At 37.2% G+C, this 14,422-nt stretch overlaps 1 protein-coding gene across 3 annotated transcripts in view; it reads left to right on the forward strand.

The window, feature by feature from the left end:
- TAOK3 (TAO kinase 3) overlaps positions 1-14,422 on the forward strand; it is a 184,568-nt gene that overhangs the window by 76,410 nt on the left and 93,736 nt on the right. For all 3 annotated transcript variants that reach the window (XM_032431233.1, XM_032431235.1, XM_032431234.1), the window contains exon 2: positions 1,928-2,030. The gene's annotated coding sequence lies outside the window, so the exon portion shown is untranslated. The remainder of the gene's footprint in view (positions 1-1,927; positions 2,031-14,422) is intronic.

Raw genomic sequence — 14,422 nt, forward strand, 5'->3', positions numbered from 1 at the left:
CTGGGATCAAGCCCCACATCAGGCTCTCTGCTCGGCGGGAAGCCTGCTTCTCCCTCTCCCACTCCCCCTGCTTGTGTTCCCTCTCTCTCTGAGTCTCTCTCTGTCAAATAAATAAATAAAATCTTAAAAAAAAAAAAAATAGAAATCAGAGAGAAGAGAAACTGTAGGAGGAATAATTTGGAAAAACAAGAAAAGACAGTTTTATGGAATTCAAGAGACATTTATAAAGAAAAAGGGAGCTTATGGAATGGAAGAAAGCTGAGAACATCCCTTAGGTGTAATGGATAAACTTCAGAGTATACTTTTCAGCCTCAATAGCATGTGCAGTCTTCCAGCAAGGGGCAAAAAAAAAAAAGATAAAACCGAGAAAATATAATTCCTAGAAGTCATAGAGCTTATTTTAGAATATTTATAGAGCTATGCAACCATAGAGAACATGTTTTAAGAAAATTATGTAAGAATGAAGAAGTATTTAAAGAAAGAAAATACTGAGCATGCATGTCCATAGCATGTCCAAATGCAGTCCAAATGAATAGTTCCTCTTACATTTGAAATTAGGACATGAGGATGTTAGTAAATGCCTTATTTTAAATTACTTTCTTAGAAATCTTGCAACTAGTGTTCAAGGAATTTTTTAGTTTATTGAAGCTATAGTCATGCTAGATTTGCAGGATAGATATGCAGACATGGCAATTATTGATTGGTTTGACTTTTGATGGTTAGGTAAAATGTGGTACAGAATTCTGGCAATAATAGCTACCACTTCATGTAACATTTCACAGCCATAGAATCAGAGGGAATAATAAAAATAATGAGAAAGATTAGTTTATAAGTATAGACATGTGAGGAGATTGGAATATCCTCAATAGGAAAAATGTGAAAGTGGAAGTCAATACCTTTTTTCTAGTTTTTTTCCCCCTCTGTAAGGCCTTCATCTCCAAAGCAGTCAGGTTACCTAAAAATTATTTCAATATACGTATTATATGTTTTAAATTGTTATATTCTTTGACCACAGAACTCTAGTACTAGAAATCCATTCCAAAGAAAGCCCTAAAATGTAGATAAATAATATGCACAAAGATCTTCCAAACACAGTAATGTTTAATAGTTCAACAAAGAGTTGAATACAGCCTTGGTTTCTAATTGTGGAGAAGGAGTTGTGAATGAATAGGAAGATATACATTGAGAGATACACATTGAGCAGTCATTAGAATGATCTTTGTGAACAGTGATAACATGGCAAAAATGCTCATAATCTAGAATTAAAGAGGTAGACTATGGAATTATATGTATAAATGATCTCAGCTGTATATAACAAAATAAATATGAGCATGAAGAAATAAATATGAGCATGGAGAAAAGTATGCCAAATTGTTAATGAACTTTGTCCTGGGTAGGATTATAGATTTTTCTTCATAATAGTATTTAGTTCCCAGATTTTCTACATTGGGCATATACATCTTTAATAGATAATAAAGAATAATCATTACCCCCCAAATGCAGAAGACTGGTTATAAGAGAGCCTAGGAATGGGGAGATAGATGAGCCAATGTAAATCATCATGCTTATTGGAAAAGCAATTCAGAATATAAGCCTTACTGACAATCAGTAGCATCACCACAACTGTCAGATTAGTCCTGTCTACTGGTAGACTCTGTTGAGTTTCCCTGGACTCAAACCAATGGAAGTCTCAATATAGATTCTGAACTCTAAGGACACTTTTTTTCCTGGTATTGCTTGTGAAAGTGTAGCCCGAGTCTTTGATGTGCAGATCTTACCTTTTGCATTTGTCATTCACAAACAGATGAAGGTAAAAGTTTTAACTTTGTAATATTACATGTGTAAAATTTTAAAGCTACCATATGATCAATTATGGCTTCCTTAATTTTGCTTTTATAATTATATATTTCATTCTTCTTTTCCATAGGTGCACCATAAATGCAAAAGACTGAAGTTTTAAAAGAGGACAAAGAGTTTGCTGCTAAGATGAATCTGAGCAATACAGTATATTTTGTGCCATTCACAAAAAGGTATTGTCCATAGATCCATGACAAAGCTTTCCCATAAGATGGGAAGAGATTGTGTCTTCTGCTTTTTCTATAATTAATTTTTATTATATTTGTAAAAAAAACAGGGCAAAGTGGAAAAATATTAATAAAATTGGGATAAAAATTATTTTATAAAAACTTTTTAATTTCAAATTCCTTCCTTATAGATTTTCATTATTTTCAGTCACAGCTTACAATTTGGAGAAATACTTGGTTAAAAGAAATGACCTTACCTAAAGTTTCTTGATTCCTATTATCAAATTATTTTCTGGAAATATATATTGCCTTTTTCATTGTAGTACTTTATAATTAGACTTTGAAGTAACATAAAATTTTTCACATCACTTTTCCTCTAATTACAGAAGTAATAGGCTTTGCAGAAAATTTAGAAAATACATATAAGCAAAAAGAAGGAAATATAAAGTTACCTGAAATCACAACACCTACTTCAGATAAAACAAGCCTGTAAAGAAATCCAGACTTGGAGATGAAAGAAGCCATGTTTCCCATCTTCATGGTCTCATCCCTCTTTATGTTCTACCTCTTCCATCCTGCCTCTATTGCTAAAACAAAACAAAAAGGACATTGCCTTATATAAATTCCTAGAAGGATATTACCTGGTCAAAGAATATAGCCATCCTGTTCTTCCAGCAATGTACAAAAATGACTGTTTCCTTATGCTCTTACAGAAAACTGTATCTTTTCTCTATTACTTTGTCAATTTGGGAGGTGAAATGAGGTGTCCTATTATTTTAGTTTTTATTTCTTTGATTACTAGTGAAACTGTATACGTTTCATATCCTTAATAGCCACTGCTATTTTCTTTCTCCTGTATGTGTCCTTTGACGGTGTGAGCAGATGTATGTATGTGTATGTGTACACTTGTCTGATGTATGTTTTTATTGAAGTATAATCAACATACAATGTTATATTAGTTTCAGGTGTACAATATGATTCAACAATTCTATACATTACTCAGTGCTCATCAAGATAAGTGTACTCTTAACCCCCTCCCTTTATCTATTTCACCCCCCCACCCACCTCCCCTATGGCAACAACTACTAGTTTGTTCCATATTTAAGAATGTTTTTTGGGGGGCACCTGGGTGGCTCAGTCAGTTAAGCATCTGCCTTTGGCTCAGGTCATGATCTCAGGGTCCAGAGATTGAGCCCTGCATTGAGTTCCCTGCTCCTCGAGCCCTGCTTTGGGCTCCCTGCTCCTCAGGGAGTCTGCTTCTCTCCCTCTGCCCCCCCTCCCCAGCTGGTGCTCTCTCTCTCTCAAATAAATAAAATTTTTTTAAAAAAGAATGTTTTTCTGTCTCTTTTTTTCTTTCTTCATTTGTTTCTTTTTTTTCTTTTTTTTTTTTAAAGATTTTATTTATTTATTTGAGACAGAGAGAATGAGAGAGAGAGAGCACATGAGAAAGGGGGAGGGTCAGAGGGAGAAGCAGGCTCCCTGCCGAGCAGGGAGCCCGATGCGGGACTCGATCCAGGGACTCCAGGATCATGACCTGAGCCGAAGGCAGTCGCTTAACCAACTGAGCCACCCAGGCGCCCTCTTCATTTGTTTCTTAAATTCCACATATGAGTGAAATCATATGGCTTTTTGTCTTTCTATGACTTCATTTAGCATTATATGCTCTAGGTCCATCCATGTTGCTGTGAATGGCAAGATCTCATTCTTTTTTATGGCTGAGTAACATTACATCATGTGTGTGTGTGTGTGTGTGTGTGTACACCACATTTTCTTTATCCATTCATCGATGGATGGACACTTCAGTCGCTCCCATATCTTGGTTATTGTAAATAACATTGCAATAAACATAGGGGTGCATATATCTTTTCGAATTAGTGTTTTCATTTTCTCTGGGTAATTCCATTACTGGAATATATGGTAATTCTATTTTTAGTTTCTTGAGGTACCTCTATGCTGTTTTCCACAGTGGCTGCACCAATTTGCATTCCTTCCAACAATGCACGAGGGTTCCTTTTTATCTACATCCTTGCCAATACTTGTTATTTCTTGTGGTTTTTATTTTAGCCATTCTGACAAGTGTAAGGTGATATCTTGTGGTTTTGATTAGCATTTCCCTGATGATGAGGGATATTGAGCATTTTTTTTCTATCTGTTGTCCATCTATATGTCTTCTTTGGAAAAATGTTGAATCGGGTTTTCTGTTCATTTTTAATCAGATTATTTGGGTTTTAGGGGTGTTGAGTCCTCTAAGTTCTTTATGCATTTTGGATATTAACCCCTTATCAGATACATCATTCGCAAATATCTTCTCCCATTCAATAGGCTGCCTTGCCATTTTGTTGCTGGTTTCCTTCTCTTTGCAAAAGCCTTTTATTTTGGTGTAGTCCCAATAGTTTAATTTTGCTTTTGTTTTTCTTACCTGAGGAGACATATTGAGAAAAATGTTTTTATGGCTGATGTCAAAGGAAGTATTGCCTATGTTTTCTTCTAGGAGCTCTATGGTTTGGGGTCTCATATTTAGATCTTTAATGCATTTTGAGTTAATTTCTGTGTATGGTGTAAAAGTGGTCCAGTTTCATTCTTTTGCATGTAGCCGACCAGTATTCCCAACACCATTTGTTGAAGAGACCGTCTCTTCCCCATTGTATATTCTTGCCTCTTTTGTTCTAGATTAATGGGCCATTTAAGTGTGGGTTTATTCCTGGGCTCTCTGTCCTGTTTTATTGACCTATGTATCTATTTTCATGCCAGTACCATTCAGTTTTCATTACTACAGCTTTGTGTAGTGTATCTTGAAGTCTGAGATTGTGATACCTCCAATTTGTTCTTCTTTCTCAAGATTTTTTTGGCTATTCGGGGTCTTTTGTGATTCCATACAAATTTTAGTATTATTCTAGTTCTGTGGAAAATGTTGTTTGTATTTTTTTAAGATTTTATTTATTTATTTGAGAGAGAGAGAGGGAGAGAGCACAAGCAGGGGGGAGTGGCAGAGGGAAAGGGAGAAGCAGGCTCCCAGCTGAGCAGGGAGCCCCACATGGGGCTCAATCCCAGGACCCTGGGATCATGACCTGAGCCAAAAGCAGATGCTTAACTGACTGAGCCACCCAGGCACTCCTGTCGTTGGTATTTTGATAGGGATTGCATTAAATCTGTAGATTGCTTTGGGTAGTATGGACATCTTCCATCCCATCAGCATAGAATATCTTTCCATTTGTTTGTGTCATCTTCAGTCTGTTTCATCAGTGTTTTATAGTCACCTGTCTGGTAAGAATAACTTTTAACCAGCACATATTTTGCATCATTCCTACTTTATTTGCCTTTCACTTTTGTTTACTGCATCATTTTAAAACAACCTTATTGATGTATAACTGACATACAATAATCTGAACATATTTAATGAATATAATATGTTTTGTCATAATATGTATCTGTGAAGATAGTAAACATATCCAGCACTCCCAAAGCTTCTTGATACCTCTTTTTAATCCCTCCATCCCACCTCTTCTCACTCACCCCAATCCCCAGGCAACCACTGATGTGCTTTCTGTTACTTCAGTTTGCATTTTCTAGAATTTTATAGAAATAAAATCATAAAGTATGTACTCTTTTTTTGGCGGGGGTCTGTCTTTTCACTCAACATAATTATCTTGAGATTCATCCATGTTGTAGCGTGTGTCAGTAGTTCGTTTTATTGCTGAAATGCATTCCATTGTCTGCATGTACCACAGATTGTTTATCTGTTCCTTTGTTGATGAGCATTTGGGTTGTTTCCAGTTTGGGCTATTAAAAATAAAGCTGCCATGAACATTTGTGTACAGGGCTTTGAATGGACATATGCTTTCATTTTTCTTGGGTAAATACCTAAGAGTGGAATGGCTCTATTTTCAACTTTTTGAGGAACCTCCATACTGTATTCCAGAGTGCCTGCACCAGCTTGCCTTCCCACCAGCAGTGTAAGAGGGTTCCCCTTTCTTCGCATCCTTGCCAACATCTGTCATTTCCTGACTTGTTAATTTTAGCCATTCTGACTGGTGTGAGGTGGTATCTCATTGTGGTTTTGATGTGTATTTCCCTGGTGTCGAGTGATGTTGAGCATTTTTTTCATGTGACTGTTGGCCATTTGTATGTCATCTTTGGAGAAATGTCTCTTCATGTCTTCTGCCCATTTCTTGATTGGATTATTTGTTCTTTGAGTATTGAGTTTGAGACTTTTGGATATTAACCCTGTATCTGATATGTCATTTCCAAATATCTACTCCCATTCTGTCGGTTGTCTTTTGGTTTTGTCGACTATTTCCTTTTCTGTGCAAAAGCTTTTTATCTTGATGAAGTCCCAATAGTTCATTTTTGCTAGACGTATCTAGCAAGAAGTTGCTACAGCCGAGGTCGAAGAGGTTGCTGCCTGTGTTCTCAAGGATTTTGATGGATTCCTGTCTCACTTTTAGGTCTTTCATCCATTTTGAGTTTATCTTTGTGTATGGTGTAAGGAAATGTTACAGTTTCATTCTTCTGCATGTGGCTGTCCAATTTTCCCAACACCATTTGTTGAAGAGACTTTTTTTTCCGTTGGATATTCTTTCCCACTTTGTTGAATATTAGTTGACCATAGAGTCCAGGGTCTATTTCTGGGTTCTCTAATCTGTTCCATTGATCCATGTATCTGTTTTTGTGCCAATACCATACTGTCTTGATGATTACAGCTTTGTAATAGAGCTTGAAGTCCAGAATTGTGATGCCACCAGTTTTGGTTTTCTTTTTCAACATTCCTCTGGCTATTTGGGGTCTTTTCTGGTTCCATACAAATTTTAGGATTATTTGTTCCAGCTCTGTGAAAAAAAGTTGATGGTATTTTGATAGGGATTGCATTAAATGTGTAGATTGCTCTAGGTAGCATAGACATTTTAACAATATTTGTTCTTCCAATCCATGAGCATGGAACATTTTTCCATTTCTTTGTGTCTTCCTCAATTTCTTTCATGAGTATTCTATAGTTTTCTGAGTACAGATCCTTTGCCTCTTTGGTTAGGTTTATTCCTAGGGTGCAATTGTAAATGGGATCAACTCCTTAATTTCTCTTTCTTCTGTCTCATTGTTAGTGTATAGAAATGCAGTTGATTTCTGTGCATTGATTTTATATCCTGCCTGTTTGCTTAATTCCTGTATGAGTTCTAGCAGTTTTGGGGTGGAGTCTTTTGGGCTTTCCACATAGAATATCATGTCATCTGCAAAGAGTAAGAGTTTGACTTCTTCTTTGCTGATTTGAATGCCTTTTGTTTCTTTTTGTTGTCTGATTGCTAAGGCTAGGACTTCTAGTACTATGTTGAATAGCAGGGATGATAGTGGATATCCCTGCCGTGTTCCTGACCTTAGGGAAATGCTCTCAGTTTTTCCTGACTGAGAATATTCACTGTGGGCTTTTAGTAGATGGCTTTTATGATATTGAGGTATGTTCCTTCTGTCCCTACACTGTGAAGAATTTTATTTTATTTTTTTTTAAAGATTCTATTTGAGAGAGAGAGTGACAGAGATAGCGAGAGAGAGAGCATGAGCTAGGAGGAGAGGGAGAAGCAGGCTCCCTGCTAAGCAGGGAGCCCAACGCAGGGCTCAGTCCTGGGATTCCAGGATCACAACCTGAGCTGAGATACTTAACCGACTGAGCCACCCACGTGCCTCTGCTGTGAAGAATTTTAATTAAGAAAGGATACTGTACTTTGTCAAATGCTTTTTCTGCATCTATTGAGAGGATGGATCATATGGTTCTTGTCCTTTCTTTTATTAATGTGGTGTATCACATTGATTGATTTGGGGAGTTGAACCACCCTTGCAGCCCAGGAATAAATCCCACTTGGTCATGGTGAATAATCCTTTTGATGTACTGTTGGATCCTATTGGCTAGTATCATGGTGAGAATTTTGGCATCCATATTCATCAGGGATATTGGTCTGTAATTCTCCTTTTTGGTGGGGTCGTTGTCTAGTTTTGGGACCAAGGTAATCCTGGCGTCATAGAAAGAGTTTGGAAGTTTTCCTTCCATTTTGATTTTTTTTTTTTTTTTGAGATTTTATTTATTTATTTTGACGAGAGAGAGACAGCAAGAGAGGGAACACAAGCAGGGAGAGTGGGAAGGGGAGAAGCAGGCTTCCGCTGAGCAGAGAGCCCAATGCAGGGCTTTATCCCAGGACCCTGGGATCATGACCTGAGCTGAAGGCAGACGCTTAACAACTGGGCCACCCGGGCACCCCCCCCGCTTTCGATTTTTTGAAACAGTTTCAGAAGGATAGGTATTGATTCTTCTTTAAATATTTGGAAGAATTCCCCATCTGACCCTGGGCTCTTGTTTGTTGGGAGATTTTTGATTACTGCTTCAGTTTCCTTGCTGATTATGGGTCTGTTCAGGTTTTCTGTTTCTTCCTGTTTCAGTTTTGGTAGTTTATACGTCTCTAGGAATGCATCCATTTCTTCCAGATTGCCTAATTTGTTGGCATATTGTTGCTCATAATATGTTCTTATAGTTGTTTGTATTTCTTTGGTGTTGGTTGTGATCTCTCCTCTTTCATTCATGATTTTATTTATTTGGGTCCTTTTTTCTTTTTGATGAGTCTGGCCAGGGGTTTATCAATCTTATTAATTCTTTCAAAGAACCAGCTCCTAGTTTCGTTGATCTGTTCTACTGTTCTTTTGGTTTCTATTTCATTGATTTCTGCTCTAATCTTTTTTATTTCTCTTTTCCTCCTGGGCTTAGGCTTTATTTGCTCTTTCTCCAGCTCCTTTAGGTAAGGTTAGGTTGTGTATTTGTGACCTTTCTTGTTTCTTGAGAAAGACTTGTATTGCTAAATACTTCCCTCTTAGGACCGCCTTTGCGGCATCCCAAAGGTTTTGAACATTAGTGTTTTCATTTTTATTTGTTTCCATGAATTTTTTAAATTCTTTAATTTCCTGGTTGACCCATTCATTCTTTAGTAGGATGCTCTTTAGCCTCCATTCTTTAGTAGGATGCTCTTTAGCCTCCAAATTTCCTCTTGTGATTGAGTTCCAGTTTCAAAGCATTGTAGTTTGAAAATATGCAGGGAATGATCCCGATCTGACCTGATTTGTGACCCAGTATGTGATCTATTCTGGAGAATGTTCCATGTGCACTCGAGAAGAATGTGTATTCTGTTGCTTTAGGATGGAATGTTCTCAGTGTATCTGTGAAGTCCATCTAGTGTGTCATTCAAAGCCCTTGTTTCCTTGTTGATCTTCTGCTTAGATCATCTGTCCATTGCAGTGAGTGGGGTGTTAAAGACCCCTAGTATTGTATTATTATCAATGTGTTTCTTTGATTTTGTTATTAATTGGCTTGTATAATTAGCTGCTCCCACATTAGGGGCATAAATATTTATAATTGTTAGATCTTCTTGTTGGATATACCTTTTAATTATGATAAACTATCCTTCCTCATCTCTTATTACAGTCTTTGGTTTAAAATCTAATTTGTCTGATATAAGGATTGCCACCCCAGCTTAGTTTTGATATTCATTAGCATGATAAATGGTTTTCCACCCCCTCACTTTAAATCTGGATGTGTCTTTGGTCTAAAATGAGTCTCTTGCAGACAGCATATCAATGGGTCTTGCTTTATTATCCAATCTGATACCCTGTATCTTTTGATTAGGGCATTTAACCCATTTACATTCAGAGTAACTATTGAAAGATAGGAATTTAGTGCCATTGTATTACCTGTAAAGTGACTGTTTCTGTATATTGTCTCTGTTCCTTTCTGGTCTATGTTACTTTTGGGCTCTCTCTTTGCTTAAAGGATCCCTTTTAATATTTCTTTTAGGGCTGGTTTAGTAATCAGAAATTCTTTTAGTTTCTGTTTGTCCTGGAAGCTTTTTATGACTCCTTTTATTTTGAATGACATCCTAGCTGGTTAAAGTATTCTTGGCTGCATATTTTTCTCATTTAGCACCCTGAATGTATCATGCCAGGCCTGTCAGTTCTCTGTGGATAGGTCTGCTGCCAGTCTAATATTTCTATCCTTGTAGGTTACAGACCTCTTGTCCTGAGCTACTTTCAGGATTTTCTCTTTGTCTCTGAGATTTGCAAGTTTCACTATTATATGTTGGGGTGTTGGCTTATTTTTAGTGATTTTTAAGAGGAAAGGGGTTTCTCTGTGCCTCCTGGATTTTGATACCTGTTTCCTTCCCCAGGTTAGGGAAGTTCTCTGCTATAATTTGCTCTGATATACCTTCTGCCCTTCTCTCTCTTTCCTCTTCTTCTGGGATCCCAATTATTCTAATATTGTTTTGCTTTATGGTATCACTTATCTCTTGAACTCTTCCCTCGTAATCCAGTAGTTGTTTATCTCTTTTTCTCAGCTTCTTTATTCTCCATCATTTTGTCTTCTATATCACTACTTCTCTTTTCTGCCTCATTTTATCCTAGCAGTTAGGGTCTCCATTTTTGACTGCATCTCATTAATAGCCTTTTTGATTTTGACTTGGTTAGATTTTAGTTCTTTTATTTCTCCAGAAGGGGATTCTCTGGTGTCTTCTATGCTTTTTTTCAAGCCCAACTAGTGTCTTTATAATAGTTATTCTGAATTCTAGTTCTGACATCTTATGTCCATACTGATTAGGTCCCTGGCAGTCAGTACTGCCTCTTGTTCTCTTTTTTGAGGTGAGTTCCATCTTGTCATTCTGACCAGAGAAGAAGAGATGAAGGAGAGAACAAAAGACTAAAATGGCAACAACAACCCCAGAGAAATATACACTAAACAAATCAGAAGAGACCCGGGGGCGCCTGGGTGGCTCAGTTGGTTAAGCGACTGCCTTCGGCTCAGGTCATGATCCTGGAGTCCCGGGATCGAGTCCCGCATCAGGCTCCCTGCTCTGCGGGGAGTCTGCTCCTCCCTCTGACCCTCCCCCCTCTCATGTGCTCTCTCTCTCATTCTCTCTCTCTCAAATAAATAAATAAAAATAAAATCTTTAAAAAAAAAAAAAAAAAAAAGAAGAGACCCGAAACTGAGGAAAAAAAATAAAAATAAAATGAAAAAAAATTTTTTTAAACACAAATATAATCAGACAGGTGAACAGAACAGAGCAATACACTGGATCCTGTGTGTATTTTGGTCTGTTTGTTAGAAAACTAGATCCCAAAATTGTAAAGAAAGAAAAACTTATATATGTACAAAAATCAAATTAAATATAATGAAAGGATAGAATGTAACTATAAAAATGAAAATTAAAAGATAAGAAAAAACAAAAGATAAACAACAAGAGCAACAACAAAGGAAGGGATATAAACAGACAAGTGAACAGAACAGAGCAATACACTATCTTCTGAGTGTATTTTGGTGGGTTTGTTAGAAGAAACTACATCTCAAAATTTTAAAGAAAGAAAAACATATATATACAAAAATAGAATTAAATGCATTGACAGGATAGAATGTAACTGCAAAGATGAAAATTTTAAGACTAACAAAACAAAGAAGAAGAAAAAAGAGCATATGATCAGACAGGTGAATAGAAGAGAGCCATACACTAGATTTTGGGTGTGTTTTGGTCTGTTAGAAGAAACTATATCCCAAAATTTTAAGGAAAGAAAAACTTACATATATATAGAAATAAAATGAAATACAATGAAGGGATAGAATGTAACTGTAAAAATGACAATTAAAAAAAGATTTTAAAAAGGAGTTGATAAAATAGGAAATTGATTGGAAAAGGAAAGGAAAAAAAATTTTTTCTAATTGAAAGAATAAGAATCATGGGGGAAAAAGTCATGAGTTCTATGTGCTATATTCCCCTAGCACTGGAGTTTTGCAGTTCTCTTTGATCAGTAAACTTGGTCTTGGCCAGATGTTCTTGCTGATCTTCTGGGGGAGGGGCCTGTTGCAGTGATTCTCAATGTCTTTGCCCCAGGCAGAATTGCACCACCCTTGCCAGGGGGACAGGCTAAATAATCTGTTCTGGTTTGCTCTATGTGGCTTTTGTTCCCTGAAGGCTTTCTGAGCAGGTTTAGAGGATGAGAATGAAAATGGTGGCCTCCTAGTCTCCAGCCCCAGAGCCTAAAGCTTGGGGCCCAACTTCTCAGTGTACCACCAGAGAAAAGCAGTCAGTCACTCCTGTCTCCCTGGTCTCCGGCTGCACTCCATGCTTACCCTGCCTGTGACCAAGGGTTTCTATCTCAGGCACACGACCCCATTTCGAGTCTCCAAACCCTGCAGACTCCTGCGGAACACTCCTTCACCACTCCTCTCCCAGGAAGGAAGGGGGGTCTCACCGGTACTGCCACTTGCTGGGTGCCGGCTCAGGGAGCAGTCACCCGATCATGCCATGGTTCGTGGTTTGTGACAACCCCGAGCTGAGAGCCCACTCCTGGGCTCCCTGATTGCAGCTGGCTTCCCTGCTCCAGTGCCTGGGAACTCTGCCTCACTCAGGCACCCCCGGTCTTCCTGTGACCCTGGGGATCCTGAGACCACACTGACCCACCTAAGGTTCTGCCCCTGCTTAGCAATGTGAGCACCTTTCAGGTGAGACCTCCCTCACTGGAGCAGGGTTCTGATTTTGCGTTCTGCTGCTGTATCACTTTCTGGTAGCCGGCTTATGGAGGCTCCCTACCCCCGTGGTTTATCTTCCCATATATCAGAATCACTCAGATTCACTTCTCCGCACCTCCTACCTTGCAGAAAGTAGTTGCTTACATTATTTTATAATTCTCAATGTACAGGTCTTGCACATTCTTTGTCAGATTTATCCCTAAGTATTTCATATTTTTATGCTAGTGTGATGTTTCAAAGTTTTGGTTTCCATTTGTTCATATATAAAAATATAATGGAGTTTTATATATTGATCTTGATCTTGTGTTCTGCCACTTTGATTAACTCAGTTATTAATTCTAGTAGCTTTTTGTAGATTGCATTGAATTTTCTACATAGGTGGTTATGTTGTTTGTCAGTAAAAGTCTCACTTCTCCTTTCTAATCTTGATGTCTTTATTTTTTTCTTGCCTTATTGCACTTGTAGACCATCCAGCACAATGTTGAAGAGAAGGGCTGAGAGCAGACTTCCTTGCTTCATTCCTAATCTTAGGAGGAAATCATTTGGTCTTTGACCATTACTTTTGATATTAGCTATAAATGTTTCATAGATTTCCTTTAACAAGTTGGGGATATTACCTTCTATTCTGAGTTGGCTCAGAATTTTTATTAGGTTTGAATTTTGGATTTTGTCAGATGACTTTCTACATCTTTAGAGATGATTATTTGGCTTTTTTTCAGATTGTTGATTTGGTGAATTACATTGCTTGATTTTTGATTATTGAACCAACCCTGCATTCCTGGGATAAATCCCATCTACTCATGATGTATTACCCATTTTATATATTATTGGATTTTATATGCTGTAATTTTGTTATCAGTTTTTGCATCTATATTTATGAAGAATTTTGGTCTGTTTTCCTTCCTGTAATGTTAGTTGTTTCTGGTGGCAGATAATAAATCCAGTCCCTGTTACTCCATCTTGGCTGGATTCAGAAGTCCATTCATTGTATTTTTTTAAGATATAGAAGTTATTAATTGCATATAGTCAATCTTACTGATTTTAGTTTATGACTTTTGCCTCTGGTGTCTTGCTTAGTATTTAAAGATTCACCTGAAATTTATTTAAGAAGTTTTTATGGTGTCATTTTTTTTGTATTTAAATATTCATTTCTTTAGAGAATCATTTTAGTCTAGAGTATGACATAGTGAAATATGTATTCTTCCAAATGATTATCCATAGTATTTAGCTTTATTCACACTGAAGCCAAAATATTTAAAAGTTTAGAATACATTTTTTTTAAAGATTTTATTTATTTATTTGACAGAGAGAGACACAGCAAGAGAGGGAACACAAGCAGGGGGAGTAAGAGAGGGAGAAGCACGCTTTTCACTGAGCAGAGAGCCTGATGCGGGGCTCAATCCCAGGACCCTGGGATCATGATCTGCACTGAAGGCAGACGCTTAACAACTGAGCCACCCAGGAGCCCCTAGAATACATTTTGATGATTGAAAAGATTTTAGTTCTCATAAATTTAGTTCACAGATCTTTTTGTTTTTCCTAAAGACATTCTCATAATTTGCTTTTTTTTTTTTTTTTCGCATAGTCTTGAAAATGCATATCCTTGATTTAATGTATTGTTTCTCTTTTCTGTTCTCAAACATAAGCAATGAAGACAATAGCACTTTTTCAATGTTAGTTTTGTACTTTTAGTCACTTGACTGACAACTAAATTTAAGTCACTTTTTCAATAGTATTAATACATTGACTTTATACTTGGTTATCAATATTCATGGATTGTCAGGATGAGTGCCCAGGATTACAAGTGGAGTGTGCAGAGGAATGCCTTTTTCCTGTTTGAAACCTTTGATGGATC

This window comes from Phoca vitulina, unplaced genomic scaffold, assembly GCF_004348235.1.
Source record: "Phoca vitulina isolate PV1807 unplaced genomic scaffold, GSC_HSeal_1.0 scaffold46, whole genome shotgun sequence".
In the NCBI taxonomy this organism is placed as follows: Eukaryota; Metazoa; Chordata; class Mammalia; order Carnivora; family Phocidae; genus Phoca; species Phoca vitulina.